This window comes from Rutilus rutilus, assembly GCF_951802725.1.
Source record: "Rutilus rutilus genome assembly, chromosome: 13".
Taxonomy (NCBI): Eukaryota; Metazoa; Chordata; class Actinopteri; order Cypriniformes; family Leuciscidae; genus Rutilus; species Rutilus rutilus.
In genome coordinates, this window is record NC_140218.1 from 26,291,975 (window position 1) to 26,308,752 (window position 16,778).

Sequence of the window (16,778 nt, forward strand, 5' to 3'; positions counted from 1 at the left end):
GATGGACATTTCAGAACAAATGAACTGTATATGCAGCTGCTGATACATTGTCAGGGTTTTTTGTTTTGTTTATTATCCCCTTCATTTGGCTTCTGAGGGAAGATACATTTCCATCCAGTTGTGCCGCTGCATGTATGATATCTTCTGTGAATTCCTTTGGATTCTGTTGGGTGAATCTGTGCTTTATTTCCTCTCTCAAGCCCTGCCTGGCACTGAGATACTTGTTTTTGCTTCTCTTTACACAATAGTAGAGGTCGGAGAAGTTTACCTCTATATGTTTCCATTTAAGGAATCCTCCCTTGCATCTGTATCATGCACCTTGCATCATGTAAACGCAGTGTGCTTTGCTGACAACATCATCCATCTTTCTAGGAATGTATGATCCACACAAACTGTCCCTTAGATCTAGTGCAACTATAAATATGAATGCCTCCAAAAACAATTCATGATGAAAGAAAGTTTTTGGTTGCCTTCCAACCACTAGTAGCTTAGTATTGTTTGAGGAGAATTACACTTTGAACTCTTCCCCAAGTGAACATGAACAAAGAGCAGCACGTTTGTTTTGTTTTCGTCTGAACGCAGCTGTGTGTGAGATTCTGAGGGGCATCAAGGACACACTGATGCTTTCAGCTGCTGAATAGACATGATTTTGCCACACGCTCTCTTACATAACTGAATACAGCAGCTCGGTTGTCTACGGCAGGGGTGAGGTCGATGAGGTCAGTGCTCAACACACACAGGACAGGACACAATGTTATCTGCAAGACAGGGAATAAAGACACAGGCATTGCCCATCAGCAGAGCCAGGCGGAAGCTGCCGACTTTTCTTGCATTTTCTCAAATGTGCAAAAATTGTTCCTTTAGGGGTACAGCAGCTTGTCACTGGGGCAATACCCATCTTACACAGTACACATCTTTGCACCTCAGCTGCCCCTATTAGTATTTTAGAGTAGTAAAATTAGGTATAACTATGAACCTTTTAGGGGTAAATAAGCTCCATCCACACACAAAATAGAATCAGCCTTTTTTAACCACTACATCAACACCTCTCATTTATGGGAGTGGGGGAACGGATTTCGACAGCTGGATTGTTTTATTGTCGGATTCTGTTCCTCCCATGTTTCTTACACAGTGAGGTTCTAATATTTATCAAACTGATGCTAATTACTTGGCCCTGATAGCCTAATGGTCAGTGCACTGACTTTTGGCACAGAAGGGCTTTGGGCAACCCAAGGTCAATTCCTGGCTTTTTTTTAATTTGATTTTTTATCCCTTACTGTCCTATCATAATAAAAGGCAAAACATCAACAACAAAAAAAAACTTTTTTAAAATGATGCCAGTTAAGCTCAATCCACACAAAAAATAGAATCAGCCTCATAATGCCGTCGGATTCTGTTCCCCCCATGTTTCTTACACAGTGAGGTTCTAACATTTATCAAACTAATATTGATTAATTGGCCCTGATAACCTAGTGGTCAGTGCACTGACATTTGGCACTGATGGGCTTTGGGTGACCCAAGTTCAAGTCCTGATTAGTTGTTTTTTTCTTGATCCCATCCTATCCCTATCATAATAAAAGGCAAAAACTCCCCCCAATTTTTTTTTTTTTTTAAACTAAGCTCCATCCACACAAAATAGAATCAACCTTTTTTTTAAGCCACTATATCAACACCTCTCAAATGGGAGTGGGGGAACGGATTTCGACAGGATTGTTTGCTGTCGGATTCTGTTCCCCCCCATGTTTCTTACACAAAGAGATTCTAATAAGTATCAAACTGATGCTGGTTAAGGCTACTTCCCCAGTGACAAGTTGCTGTACCACTAAATGTACAATTGCTGCAAAATATGTGGAAATAGTTTTGAGCATAGTAAAATTGTGCTGAGAGTACTAAACATTTATTGGCAGCTGAAATAAAAGGGCTCAGAAGTGTACTTGAACTTACCATAGGAAATGTGCATGTAAACCTGACCAATATTGTCTAATTACTCTCGTCTAGAATCAAGTATTTGCAAATTCCAAAATGACCTGTTTGTTTTTGGCACAAAATAAAACAGAAGAACAAAACGAAAACCCATAACAAAGCAAGATAGAAAACCAAAAGAAAACAAATACCAATACCAAATAACATTTATTTAAAAAAACAAGAGAGAAAACCAAATGAAAACAACACTAAACCAAACAATAAACAAATGTGCAAAAACAATTGACACAAAACAAAAGAGAAGAACAAAAACAAAAGCCCATAACAAAACAAGGCAGAAAACCAAAAACCAAACAAAACCAAATACAAACCAACCAACAAAAAAAGGAAACAAAAGCGTAATTAGATTATAAGTAGAGTATAAGAATGAAAGACTTGAAAATAGTCTATTTACTGCTCATACAGTAGATGTGCTGATACAATGAAGATTTCTGCATCAGTCACACATAAAACCATCAGAATTGCTTGTTTGGGGTTTTGGTAAGTGCTGTTTTAAATGAGTGGGGCTGATGATAGCTCACATTACAGCTAAAACAATCATCTCTCTGCTTTAATGTTTGCTTTGTAGTTTTGCTAATGGGCTGTTTGATGCGTCTATGAACAAGCGCATTTCCCTGTTAATGCAAAACCACGTTAAGAGTTTGACTGTGGTAATTTATCAATTAATATGTGAGCTTTTCTCTCCCAGTACTGGAAGTCATTAACAGACACTTTAAGCAATAGTGAACATATGAAGAACTACATTTGTAGGTATTCATTAGAAAATGTCAATGGCACGTACCAGTGTGGTTGCTATAAGGTGTTCTGTGTGTTAGCATGTTTCTGTGCGTTTTGTGAGGGTGTTCTGGTGGTTGCTAGATGGATGTGTACTAATGTAAGGCCCTGATATGCAAGCGAAATCGAAGAATGAAAGGATGTGATGTCATTATGAACAAAACCAAGTTTGTTTAGTGTTTGTTTAGTGTTCATTTCGGGAATTCAAAAACAGCTTGCCAAAGTAAACTTTCCGGAAAAGTACGCTCTGGCTGGTAAGCACCTTCAAACTACCATTGGTCCGTGGCGATTACGTAATAGGTAGGTGTGGCTCTGAGGCTCTGAAATAATTGGCTCGAAATCAATGTTGCCAATTTAGCGACTTAACAGATTAGCGACTTTTCAGACCCCTTTAATTGTTTTGTTTTTAAAGTGACAAATCTAGTTTTTTTTTTTTTTTTTGACTGCTGGTTAATGTGTAGTCAGTCAATATATCATACGCTTTTCATTGTCTGGTAGAAAATATGTAAATGAGAACAGCTTTATTGGACATTCGGCAATATATTGTATTAAAATAGAGCATGTGAGCAGAGATTAGGGGAGAAAACAGATGTAAAGTGCTGACAGTTGGTGTATTACATCATCTAGCAATATTTAGCTTGTTTTTGAGCAATCTTTAGCTCATTCCCATTGAAAATAGTTGGCATTAACACTGGTGGAAATCTTCTCCGGGTTAATTTCTTCTGTTCAGTCTGTCGAGGTCAGACGTCCACTATGATCAGATGCTTTCTTTACTGATGTTTTCTCACTGATGTCATTTTTTTGTTGTGTGATTATTTTGTTATTGAAAGGAAAGTGTGCATCCACTCTCAGCAGTTTGGGTGGCATCGGATGTTCTCTAACAATATACTGGTCACGTATTTTAAACTTCTTTTTACCCCGAAGCGAAGAACGAAAAATAACTTTACCTTGAGTGTATTCTATGATATTCTGGTTTTTAGATATGGTTTGAGGTCTCCCTCAATGTATAGTGCGTATACATTTATTTATTTTTTTTATCATCTTCAAGGTGAACATTTTAAGTGCAATCAATTTGAATTGTAATAGAAGACCTCTCCACAACAGACCTCAAGATTTGAATTACATGCTGAACTTTAAAATATAGTGAATTGAAAGCCTATGTGTGAGCAATAGTAGTTGTGATATAAACACCTGAACAAAGTTCAGAGAGGCTATACCTGCCAATAAATCCCACAAACATCAGGATCTGAATGTATATTTTAGTGAGATGGGTGTAGATCAGTCTGTGTCTCTGGCCTTTCCCTCTGAGATTTTAATATTTAATAGTGTTCTGGCTGATCAGAGAGCAGTCTGCTCCTATAACTCGCCTGTTCGTAATGCTTTACCGTCTGACCAGCTCTGATTGAAACTGAAGCCCGGCTTTAATCCACGACATTTCACCTGTCAGTCTGCACCGTCCAGGCACTCTCTGTGCCTCCCTGGAGCAGTTGAGTTACTTCACGCTGCGCTCTGCTAGATGTCATGGCTCGTCATTTTAGACTGTTAATCACTTTACGTTTGACTTCCGCTGTGCCAGCCTACAATCACAAGATATTATTTACACAATACTCATTTACACATGCTGTTGTGACGGTTGGATATAATAATCTGTGTTGACACACCTGCTGCTCAGATGATGTCAGCGGCCCAATGAAATCATATTTCTAAGATTCTAGTTTGGGACAGATCAGTTTTTTCACAAGGGAAGATTTTTAACATCTTTCTCTGGTTTAACTGCAAATTTATGTGAATACATTTTTTAGCCTTATTTATCTATTTATTAATGCCTCCCTTTCTACTCCATCAAGGAATAAAATAATATAAATAATTAATTCAAATTATAATTTGAAGAGAATGCCTCTCTACTACAGTCATTTCAGAGTCTTGATGTTAAATGTAATCTTCTCTCATCTCTTAGGTAATTTTTCCATCAAACCTCTTATTCGAACCTGGAGATATCTGTGGGTCTTAGTGGCACAGCCTTACAGTGGTTTCGTTCTTATCTGACTAACAGATGAGATGGTTCATATGTGAGATGGTTCAAGTGTCAGTATTGGTCATCATTCCGACTCTAATATGCCTCTTAATTGTGGAGTCCCACAGGGATCAATCCTCGGGCCGGTATTGTTTGCCCTGTACGTGCTACCTTTGGCTCCCATTTTTAATAAGTACAGAGTATCCTTTCATCTTTACACTGATGATACCCAGATCTATTTTCCTTTAAAACATAATGATAAAAACAGTTTACAACCACTGTTGGCCTGTTTAAAAGAACTCAAGCTTTGGCTTTCCTAAATTTAAAACGATCCTATTTGGGCCTAAGGAAAACTGTGTGGTGGATGTTGACCGTTGTTATCTTGCCCCATATGAAACTCATTGCACTAGAAACTAGGCATTCTGTTTGATCACAACCTAAAATTTGATAAACAGATCAGTACTGTTGTAAAATCATGTTGTTTTTTCTCTTGTTGTCAACTCTACCTGTCAAATATAAAATCGATTTTAAAATTTTACTATAGGGTTATAAACCCCTCAACAAGCACTCTCTGGCTTTCAATACTCCTTGACCATAGGTTTAAATATGTATTTTTTTACTATTGTTGTGTGCTTTTTAATTTTGGTAGTTTTATTTTTCGATGTTCTTAGATTTATTCTTTTCTGTACTTCACTTTGGTCAGCCTTGGTTGTTTTTAAAATGTGCTTTATAAATGATTATTGTATTGTATTTTTCCTTTCATTTTTGTTTCAAATCTTTCACTGACACACTAAAGAAGGCTTTAGGGGCAATCCGAAGCTGAATCATCTATGTGTGTTTCAACAGAGGAGCTGCTCTGTGTGTCAGGGGGAAATCTGAAAGAAGTGATTCAAACTCCTATAGAAATGTGCAAACTCCTACTGTAGAAGCAACCTATGTATCACTCACTCTTTCTTATAAAAATATAAAGGCCTAGTTCACTATACAGTGCAATAAAAGTAGAAAAGGATAAGCACCAATCAAGAATAAATGTGTAATTTCTTTATTCAATGACTGTGAAAAGATTTACCGTATAATAAATCATAAAAATTATTCTTTGGGGTCTCAAAATAGCATCAATTAATCAGTCCCAGTAGTGAAGACACTCTCTCGGCTGAATGGGCACACCACGATTTCCCAGAAACGCCTCTGAAGTTCCAGTCATTAGGTCCGTCTCTGAGTTACAAGCCTGTATCGAACATCCTGTGTGTTTTCAGCACTTCGTCTGATATTACAGACAAGTGCGCATGGAGGAGGATAGATGTGAGGAGGTGTCCAGCAGTAACATATATCTGACTTTTAGCTCCTATTGACTGCTGTGCTGAGTGATGGCATTGTTAATGTCTATGAGAGATAAAAAGGCAGGAAAGGGTCAAATTTACTGTCGAATAGCCGCCTTTCTGAACAGTGATGAAAAACCTTGTATTGATTCTACCTGGTTATCCTACACAGATTTACAGACACGCTGTTGTTTAAAGCACAAGGTGAAATGAGGGTTTGCGCCTGTGAAAAATCTCTCAGGATTACAGTATTATAGATCGCTTGATTTACAGCATGTTTGATCTCTCTCGCTTTATGCCATATAGCCGGTCCCTGTGTTTTACAGTGCATTAGTGGCATTCAGTACGTGTGAGCTTTTATGTGTTTGTCTTATAAATATCGTGCATTATTTTCTCTTTCTTTTCTGTCAGTCAGTAAGATTATTATCATTATTATTATTGAAAGTAATACTTTAATTTAGCAAGGAACCATTCAATTGATTAAAAGTGACAGTAAATACATTTATAATGTTACAAAAGATTTATTTTCCAAATAAATGCTGTTTTTTATATATTTAATAACAAAGAATCCTGAAAAAATTTTGCATGATTTCTACAAAAATATTTAGTAGCACATATGTTTTCAACATTGATAATAATCAGAAATGTTTATTGAGCATCAAATCAGCATATCAGAATGATTTCTGACGGATCATGTGACACTGAAGACTGGAGTTAATGAGGCTGAAAATTCAGCTTTGCATCACATGAATGAATTATATTATATTACAATATAAAACATCTATTTTAAATTGTAATACTATTTCACAATATTACTGTTTTTTACTGTATTTTTAAATAAGCGTCCCATAAATTCAAAATCATAAGTCGAATTTTGGGGGAAATTATATCAAACTAATCTTAACAACAAGTCACATGATTTGAGGTGTCATTCATGTCTGTAACTCAAACGATGTCTGATGAGTTGCGGTACACGCTGAAGTTTAATACTTAAAGGTTAAGAATAATTAGTAGTAATATTTAAGCTTTCCTTCAAAATTTCCACTAATAAAATCTCGACCTTGACCAATTCAATCAGCTGATCTCAGCTAATTAGAGAGATGTATAAAAGAAAGAGAAAGTGAGTGAGAGGAATATTGATGTACCATCTGTCTCCATAGAAATTCCCTACAGAGTGTTCAGAGAACCCCAGACAGATGAAATAAAAGAGAAAAACTGTCAGTCCAGCTCATGTGGTTCTGGTCTGTTTGTTGTTTGCCCTGTTTTTGGAAGGTTGTACAAGATTTTAAATGCTACACATAAAATGCTAAATTTGAAAACTGCTAATGGTTTACATGCAGTTGTAATCAGGCGACAGCAGGTTTTTATGTAGTCGGACTACAGTGTTTAAATGCCATTTTATAAAGACTTCTTGTATTAGCATGACTGATATCATACATTTTCAAAGTGCATAGTGGTGAAGGTCATAGTGACATTGAAACCCATTTGTGTTCACTGTCCATTGATCCTGGTAGAGTAATTAATTAAGATAATACAGTACGTGTCCTTTTAGTATAGGACGTATAAAGTAGTATTTGTGATTTTAGAGTGCTATACACACACACACACACACACACACACACACACACACACACACATATCCCAGAGATAAGGAAGTGCTGATGTTAAATACTGAAGACCGTGTCTCTCATGTCCAGTGGAAAGTCATGCAATCAAAAGGTCAGTGACTGTCAGACAGACCAGCAGACACACACACACACACACACACACAGAGAGAGACCTGTCCTCCAGTCAGAGCTCTGATCTGACAGCATCACCGGTGTAGTGAGGTCAGGAGGGGTTGTGATTCTTCAGTGCATGCAAATGACAGGAGGATGAGACAAAACTGAAAGAGCAGCTGGGTTTATTTTAGCTTTTTATTTTGAGCTTTTCACTGCTGGCTGAGGGAATGTGAGAGAAAGGCGTGTGTGTGTGTGTGTGTGTGTGTGTGTGTGTGTGTGTGTGTGTGTGTGTGTGTGTGTGTGTGTGTGTGTGTGTGTGTGTGTGTGTGTGTGTGTGTGTGTGTGTGTGTGTGTGTGTGTGTGTGTGTGTGTGTGTGTGTGTGTGTGTGTGTGTGTGTGTGTGTGCGTGTTTCAGCAGTGCATTAGCTCAGCCCAGCTGGTGGTGAGGACGCTGTGAGAGGGACCTGAGGGGCGCTTGACATTTTCACTTCCTCTCCTGACTAAAATATGCACTGCGAAAAAGGTGTGCCATCTTATTGAACTTTAATGCAAGTACCACACAAACAAAACACACATGATGATGGCTCCCAAGAAAAAAAGGCAGACTGGGGAGTGTTTTTTTGTCTCAAACCTTGATATAATATTCACATATTTTTCTGCTACACATCAAAGTTGTTTCGACATTTACTGTTCAAACATTTGATCAACATTTTTAGTGTTTTTGAAAGAAGTCTCTTAGATTTACCTATAGGCCACAGTACAGTAAAAACAATAATATTGTGAAATATTATTTCAATTTAAAATACCTGTTTTCTATTTGATTATATTTTAAAATGTAATTTATTCCTGTGATGTCAAAGCTGAATTTTCAGCATCATTACTCCAGTCTTCAGAGTCACATGATCCTTCAGAAATCATTCTAATATGCAGATTTGCTGCTCAAGAAACATTTGTTATTATTATCAATCATTGTTGAAAATTGTTTCATAGTTTTGTTAAAACCATGATACATTTTTTTTCTGTTGATGAATAGAAAGTTCAAAAGAAAAGCATTTGGATTAGAAATATTTAGCAACTATGTAAATGTCTTTACTGTCACTTTTGTTCAATTTAATGCATCCATGATAAATAAAAGTATTAATTTCTTTCAAATTTTCAAATAACTTTTGAAAAGTGTAAATCTTATCCTAAGCTGTGTAAATAAATGAACAAACTCACACCCAGAGTGGATTGTAAACATGAACAGAAAATATGGGCAGTTTATTGTCATAATCAAATTTACTTAAAAAAAAAAATATATATATATATATATATATATATATATATATACACTCACCTAAAGGATTATTAGGAACACCTGTTCAATTTCTCATTAATGCAATTATCTAATCAACCAATCACATGGCAGTTGCTTCAATGCATTTAGGGGTGTGGTCCTGGTCAAGACAATCTCCTGAACTCCAAACTGAATGTCAGAATTGGAAAGAAAGGTGATTTAAGCAATTTTGAGCGTGGCATGGTTGTTGGTGCCAGACGGGCCGGTCTGAGTATTTCACAATCTGCTCAGTTACTGGGATTTTCACGCACAACCATTTCTAGGGTTTACAAAGAATGGTGTGAAAAGGGAAAAACATCCAGTATGCGGCAGTCCTGTGGGCGAAAATGCCTTGTTGATGCTAGAGGTCAGAGGAGAATGGGCCGACTGATTCAAGCTGATAGAAGAGCAACTTTGACTGAAATAACCACTCGTTACAACCGAGGTATGCAGCAAAGCATTTGTGAAGCCACAACACGCACAACCTTGAGGCGGATGGGCTACAACAGCAGAAGACCCCACCGGGTACCACTCATCTCCACTACAAATAGGAAAAAGAGGCTACAATTTGCACGAGCTCACCAAAATTGGACAGTTGAAGACTGGAAAAATGTTGCCTGGTCTGATGAGTCTCGATTTCTGTTGAGACATTCAGATGGTAGACTCAGAATTTGGCGTAAACAGAATGAGAACATGGATCCATCATGCCTTGTTACCACTGTGCAGGCTGGTGGTGGTGGTGTAATGGTGTGGGGGATGTTTTCTTGGCACACTTTAGGCCCCCTAGTGCCAATTGGGCATCGTTTAAATGCCACAGCCTACCTGAGCATTGTTTCTGACCATGTCCATCCCTTTATGACCACCATGTACCCATCCTCTGATGGCTACTTCCAGCAGGATAATGCACCATGTCACAAAGCTTGAATCATTTCAAATTGGTTTCTTGAACATGACAATGAGTTCACTGTACTAAAATGGCCCCCACAGTCACCAGATCTCAACCCAATAGAGCATCTTTGGGATGTGGTGGAACGGGAGCTTCGTGCCCTGGATGTGCATCCCACAAATCTCCATCAACTGCAAGATGCTATGCTATCAATATGGGCCAACATTTCTAAAGAATGCTTTCAGCACCTTGTTGAATCAATGCCACGTAGAATTAAGGCAGTTCTGAAGGCGAAAGGGGGTCAAACACAGTATTAGTATGGTGTTCCTAATAATCCTTTAGGTGAGTGTATATATATATATTTGTTTGGTCCTGTAGAAGTACATTAGAACGTTTTACAAACCTTCCTCTCTGTGTAGTCATGATATTTCTTGGTGTTTTTTCCTTGTAAATTAAATGCTGATGATTCTGATGAATGATACCAGTTTAACATATTCACAAATCAAATTATAAACCAGATATGAAATTTTACATAAGTTACAACACTCCCCGCTCTCCCCTACAACATTAGCATCTCTTGACAGAGTGAGAATGGCTATCACACAAAAATAATGTATTTTACATAAGAGCCTCATCAAGCATCTAAAACTCTCTTTTCCTTCCCAAGCACACTCTCAGATTCTCTTTCTTCTTCAGCCTGTCTTATTCACCTGTCACCTTCTCCACTTTCCTTTTCTTTGAGCTAAAAAGGCTTTCAGCGCCGAGCATGTGTGGGCGATCATTTGATATATAAAAGTGCCAGATTACCAAGACTCTTTAAGGAGACTTCTCTCCTCTCTTATTCACTGTAATAATAAGAGAACAGCCCACACACATCTCATACTTCTAACAGTAAAGAGTGCGTATACTGCTCCACCTCATCACTGCTGTGTTGTTGAAGTGATTGTTGTATATTAAATCTCCTCCGGGTATTTTCTTCATCTCTTGGAACTCTCAGAGCTTAAACTTGACCATCACTCATGAATTTCTAATCAGTCATGATAGAGCCAAGAGATTTCGACTGATACCTGTGTCTATTTTTAATGAGAATGTGGATCTGATGGCACTGGAGTTTGATTGGAGTGTGTATAAGGTTGTTACCCTGTGATTGACCTGTATGGAAATTGATGTTTTCTCTGTTTTATCGACACTTATTGTATGGCTCACAAAATTAACCCCTTATGGTCCACTTTGTGTTGACGTCCTGATCACCTTACATGTACACCATTGTTCGTAAGTTTGGGGTTGGTACATTTTTTTTTAAATGTTTTTAAAAGAAGTCTCTTATTTGATAAAACATTCCATTTATTTGATCAAAAATACAAAACTGTAATATTGTGAAATATTATTATTATTTAAAATAACTGTTTTCTATTTGAATATATTTCTGTTTAATTTTTTTATATTATAATTTTTATATTTGAATATATTCCTGTGATGGTAAAGCATCATTGCATTCTTCAGTGTCACATGATCCTTCTGAAATCATTCTAATATCATGATTTGATGCTTAACAAAAAAACATTTCTTATTATTATCAGTCTAAAAGTCTTGTGCTGCTTGCTTAATATTTTTTTGTGGAAACCATGATACACTTTTTTAGGACTCTTTGATGAAAGTTAAAAAGAAAAGCATTTATTTGAAATAGAAATATTTTGCAAAAATGTCTTGACTGTCACTTTTGAACAATTTAAAGTGTTTTTTTAATAAATTTCTTTGAAACAAAAACTGACACCAAAATTTTGAATGGCACTGGGGTTTTTTAACTTCTAAATAATATTAATAACATATAAAAAAAATCAGCAGGACACTCAGTATAAAAAGCCAAGGCACTAAAGTGAAGACAAGCTTATTAATTTTAATTGTTTCTTTGTTTATTCTTATTTTGAATATCTGATGTAGTGTTATTTAGATTTTTTTTTTTTAAATGCAAGGATCATTGTGTCTTTATTATGAGGAAGCATAAATGGTCACACTTTAAATTATGTTCCAATTCTTATTATTAACTAACTATGACTTTTGCCTCAATAAACTCCTAATTACTGCTTATTTAGTAAGGTAGTTGTTAAGTTTAGGTATTGGGTCGGAGGGATGTAGAATATTGTCATGCAGAATAAGACATTATTATGTGATTTATAAGTACAAATAAACAGCCAAAATCCTAGTAAATATGCATGATAATAAGCAAGCTAGTTAATAGTGACCCTAAACTAAAGTGTAACCCAATAATTATGCCTTCATCAGCAATGCATTATTCAGTTGTGTTCTTTTCTGTTTCTGTTAGTTATTAATCACTGTGATGTATTCATAATTAAAATCACTGAATGTTTGAGTAACGACAGATAATGGAATAAATAAAAGCATTTGAAATTGCGAGTGCTGTACAATTATATTATGCATTAATGGGTAGAATGTTGTGAATATTGTACATTTCCAGAGTGCTTTTGGAACTGTCAAAATGTTTTGTGTGTGTGTTTTTATTATTCTGTTAAAAGCAATGTAGGTGTTGCAGATTTGGATGTGTAGGTGATTTCAAGGACATCAGGAGCACACACTAGTGTTGAAGGTGACCTGACTCACTCACTCATGGCAATTGCTAAGGTGATGCAGCTATTTATCATAACATAACCACCACCAATGAACAGCCTCGCATGCACAGACGAATCCCATCATGGGATTCTCCTCCATTAGCGCCAGTGCATGCTGGGAAATATCTGCTGTTGTATCCTGCCACGTTGCTCCCTCCACGTTGACAACTGTTTCCATGGAAACAAGGACAGGGCACTGGAGGGAAATAGATGAGGGGTGCACAAAGAGAGAGAGAGTAGGGCTTATGTTCAGTTTGAGAGAAAGCAATCCATGGGCGGCAGTATTGAACTGTGAAGTAGCCACTTTTGGGTTTTCTTGAACAACAGATGTAATAATGATGAAGTATAGTGTCTGAAGCAGGTCAATGATTAATTATTATAATCAATTATTATAGAGTGCAACAGTCGGTTCCGGAAGTAAAAACTCCATTCATTTTCTCCATAGGGAAACTTTTAAAGCAAAACAAGACAAAATAGCTCTTTAGCTCCGCCCACTCCCATGAAACACTGCAAATGACGTAGATATATTGTTTTATCAACATTTGCACATGAAAAGTTTTATATTTCTCTGTTTTTAATTCGATAATGCTGTTCACTGCAATGCTTTCACTAAAGTCTTTTCACTTATTCTTATTTATTTATTTATTTATTAGCTGAAGGGCTCACGTTAAGATGCTCAACGTTTTCCTCATGAATTATTATCACCCTAAAATGTTTCCTTGTCACAAATGTTTGTAACAAAATGCTTTCTATTTTTCTAAGACTTCTTGTTTTTGAATGCATCAGTGTGTGAGAAAGGACATGGTCTCTTTGCTCTAAAATTAGTTTTCACATGGGGTTTTGTTTTCCACATTCTAATTAACACCGTGTGAATGAACCCGCTGCAGATGAAGGCACCTCCCGCTCCTTTTCCACACAACACACACACACACACACACACACACACAGAATGGATTCCTGTTGTAAGTGAGAAGCTGACACATCTGCTGCCTCCCTTGTTGGTGCAAACCCAAACAATAAATTTAAAGGGCATGAAAATGAATTACTGTAGAATCATCAGAGTCGGTGCTGTGAAGCAAATAATTATAATTTTATCTGTAAATTCAAATGAGGTTATTAAGAGATGTTTGCTGAGGGTTAGTAAACAAACTAAGCATAAACTGAACTTTAACTTGAACTTACACTAAACTGAACACAACAGTTGATGCAAGATTTCAATCATAAATAGTGAAAAGTGTTGTGCTAAAGATGCTGTCTGTGGAATGTTCCCGCCTGTTTATGACACTGAAGGTGCGAGACGATGAGGCGAAGAGTAAGAAAATGCCTGACAGAGAGAGAAACTTGAAATGATGGCTGTGTTATGTTAGAAAAGTAAAAATGGCAAGTGTCTGAAACAGATTTGTAAGATACATTTCTGCAAAGCGTTTCTTCTTACAAATGAAATTTTTGTCTGAAGGTCCTTGAATTTGACTCTATGTACCACAATAACATGCACCTGCAAAACATTATTGTTCTGATGAACATTTGCATGTTTTGAAAAATGGCCAGTGCTACTGGAAACACACAATCAGAGGTGGACAAAGTACACAACTTCCTTACTTGAAAGTACAGATACTACTGGTCAAATATTACTCCGTTACAAGTAAAAGTTGTAAAGACCGATTTTTACTTAAGTAAAAGTACAGAAGTACTTACAAAAGTAAAAAGTAAATGTCAATGCATTGTTTTATTATTGTTGCATTGTTGTATGTAATACTTACAGTACCTTATGCCTCTGAATCTATGCCTACCTACCCTCATATCAATATCAAATGTATTTCTAGAACACAGTTCCAGTAGTGGAGATTGGATAACTCAATAACGTCCACAATGGTTTCGGACATAAATGGCTCCCTCAAATAGCAGTCCTGGACCTGGCCTGTAGACCCGTTCGCAATTTGGTGTTGGGGGAATTTCTCACTTGAACTGAGTTAGTGGGTCCCTAGACATGAAAAATCACAGAGGTGCTTGTCCGCCATAGTGCCACGAATTACGTAATGGTCAAATCAAATATGGCCGCCATCGCATGATGATGAAAATCCAACTTCTTTGTTTCTGAATGTTTATACACATGTAATACTTCTATTTTGACTAATTATGGTATGTTTAATTCATTTCTGCAATTGATATGACCATATTGGGTTATTGTGACCTTGAAAGGGCATGGTCAAGGTCGTAGAAAAGAAAAGTGAAATGCTCAGAAGATGGAGAGACACCCATACCAAGTACTTTTACAAGGGAGGATTATACTATGGCAGGCATGGACAACTCCGATTATGCTGATAAATCATCACTTTCTGGTACCAAGGGTTCACACTATGCAGCATTAGTACTGTTCCAAGATGCCACAGTGAACAGACCCCTTCATAAGCCTCCAGTGTCAAGCACAGGATTAAGCCATGCTGATCCAATCCTGCAGACAAAGTTGCCATGCCCAGAGGTACCTCACCATGCCAAGCCAGTGGCTCGACCTGTCCTGCCACCAGATATGCTGCTTCATCCTTGTCATACCAAGATCCATTACTGAGCGTGCCACCATCAGACATTGCCTCACCAACTTTCAGAGTGTTGGCAGACAACTGAATCAGGCGTCAGTGGCGATTTGGTGTGATGAAAGTGTGTTTGCCCTGGCTGTAGATATTTACCTGCATGAGACAGAACAGTTCAAGGATCTGTTCCTCTGCATGGGCCCTTTCCATTGGACCCGTGTTCTACGCAGATGACATGGCCGAGGCACATAGGAGTATGGACATTGCTAAGGAGCGGGGCATGAGTATCCGGCAGATACTTTCTCATGATGTGCTTTCAGCATCTCCCCTGTTTGATGGTGACCTTCTAGCTCATGTCAAAACTTGTCAGTGAGATTGAGCCTCGACTTGATCTCAACCAATGGAGTCCTGAGTCTACTTATGCCACTCATGTTGTGGTAGACTTCATGTTGAAGATGCGACAGATGCCTCTAGCACAATTCCCTACTTTAGGTGTGGTCATCAATGCCATCATCAGCTCAACATCATCACTCTGCCAAGAGCCGGAGTTCATCCATCTTGTACTAGATTCCTACATCGAGATGTCCCTGAAAGAAGGGGAGCGCATGCGGCGTACAGACTCAACAACAGGCATCGACATCATTGGCTTGAACAGACACACACCCATCCCTCAGCAACTTGACAAGTTCTGGGCATCTGAGGAGAACAAGCGGAATCTCCAACTGTTAGCTCGGGATATGGTATGCAATCGAGCCAGTGCCAATGCAACTGTCATTGTCAGCTCTATTGTCATTGATGATGAGGTGCTACCAGCAAATGCAGCTGGTGGCAAAGAGATCCCAGACCTCTTGAACTGTATTGAGGAGGCTGATGCCAGGTTGCTGGTGCATGTTGAGTCGGCTGTTCGTGTGAAGCAGTGCAAGAGAGTTGTCATAGTTTCCAATGGCATAGAAACCTTTGCATTGCTTCTCCACTACAGCCCATACTTCCAAGAACTCGGGATGAAGGAGATCTGGCAGCAGTATGGCACTGGTGAGACGCGGTGAATGCTTCCACTCCATCAAGCAGTTTCTCGTCTTGGAGTGTCAATGACAAAGACAGTGATTAAAGCACATATGCTGACTGGAGATGACTGTATGAGCAAGGTGGGGACTAAACATGCTGCTATGGCTTCTGACCCAGTCCAATACTTAGCCAACTTTGGAGAGGGAGACACCTTGACAGAGCAAGATGCAGTGTTGGCTGAGAAGTACTTGGTGTGTGTCTGGGCTGGGGCCAGGTCAACTACAACAGCTAAGACATTTGATGACTTCAGGGTAGAAATATACATCAGTGAAGGTGCTCAGATCAGAGTGGATCAGAGGCCACATCCAACGAGGGGCTTTTCTGGTTCATACGGCATGCCACTTGCTTGCAACAGCCAAGGACGCCAAAGCAAGACTAGAGCCAGCAGAACATGGATGGAAGGAGCACTTTGGCACACTCCTGCCATCAAAATGTCTGAAGCCCTTACCACAAAGTCTGCTCACAGTATGTAAGCCTGTAAAAACCCATCCCACTAACATGCATGCACACATACAGTACACTTTGAGAGAAATCAGACTATATGGT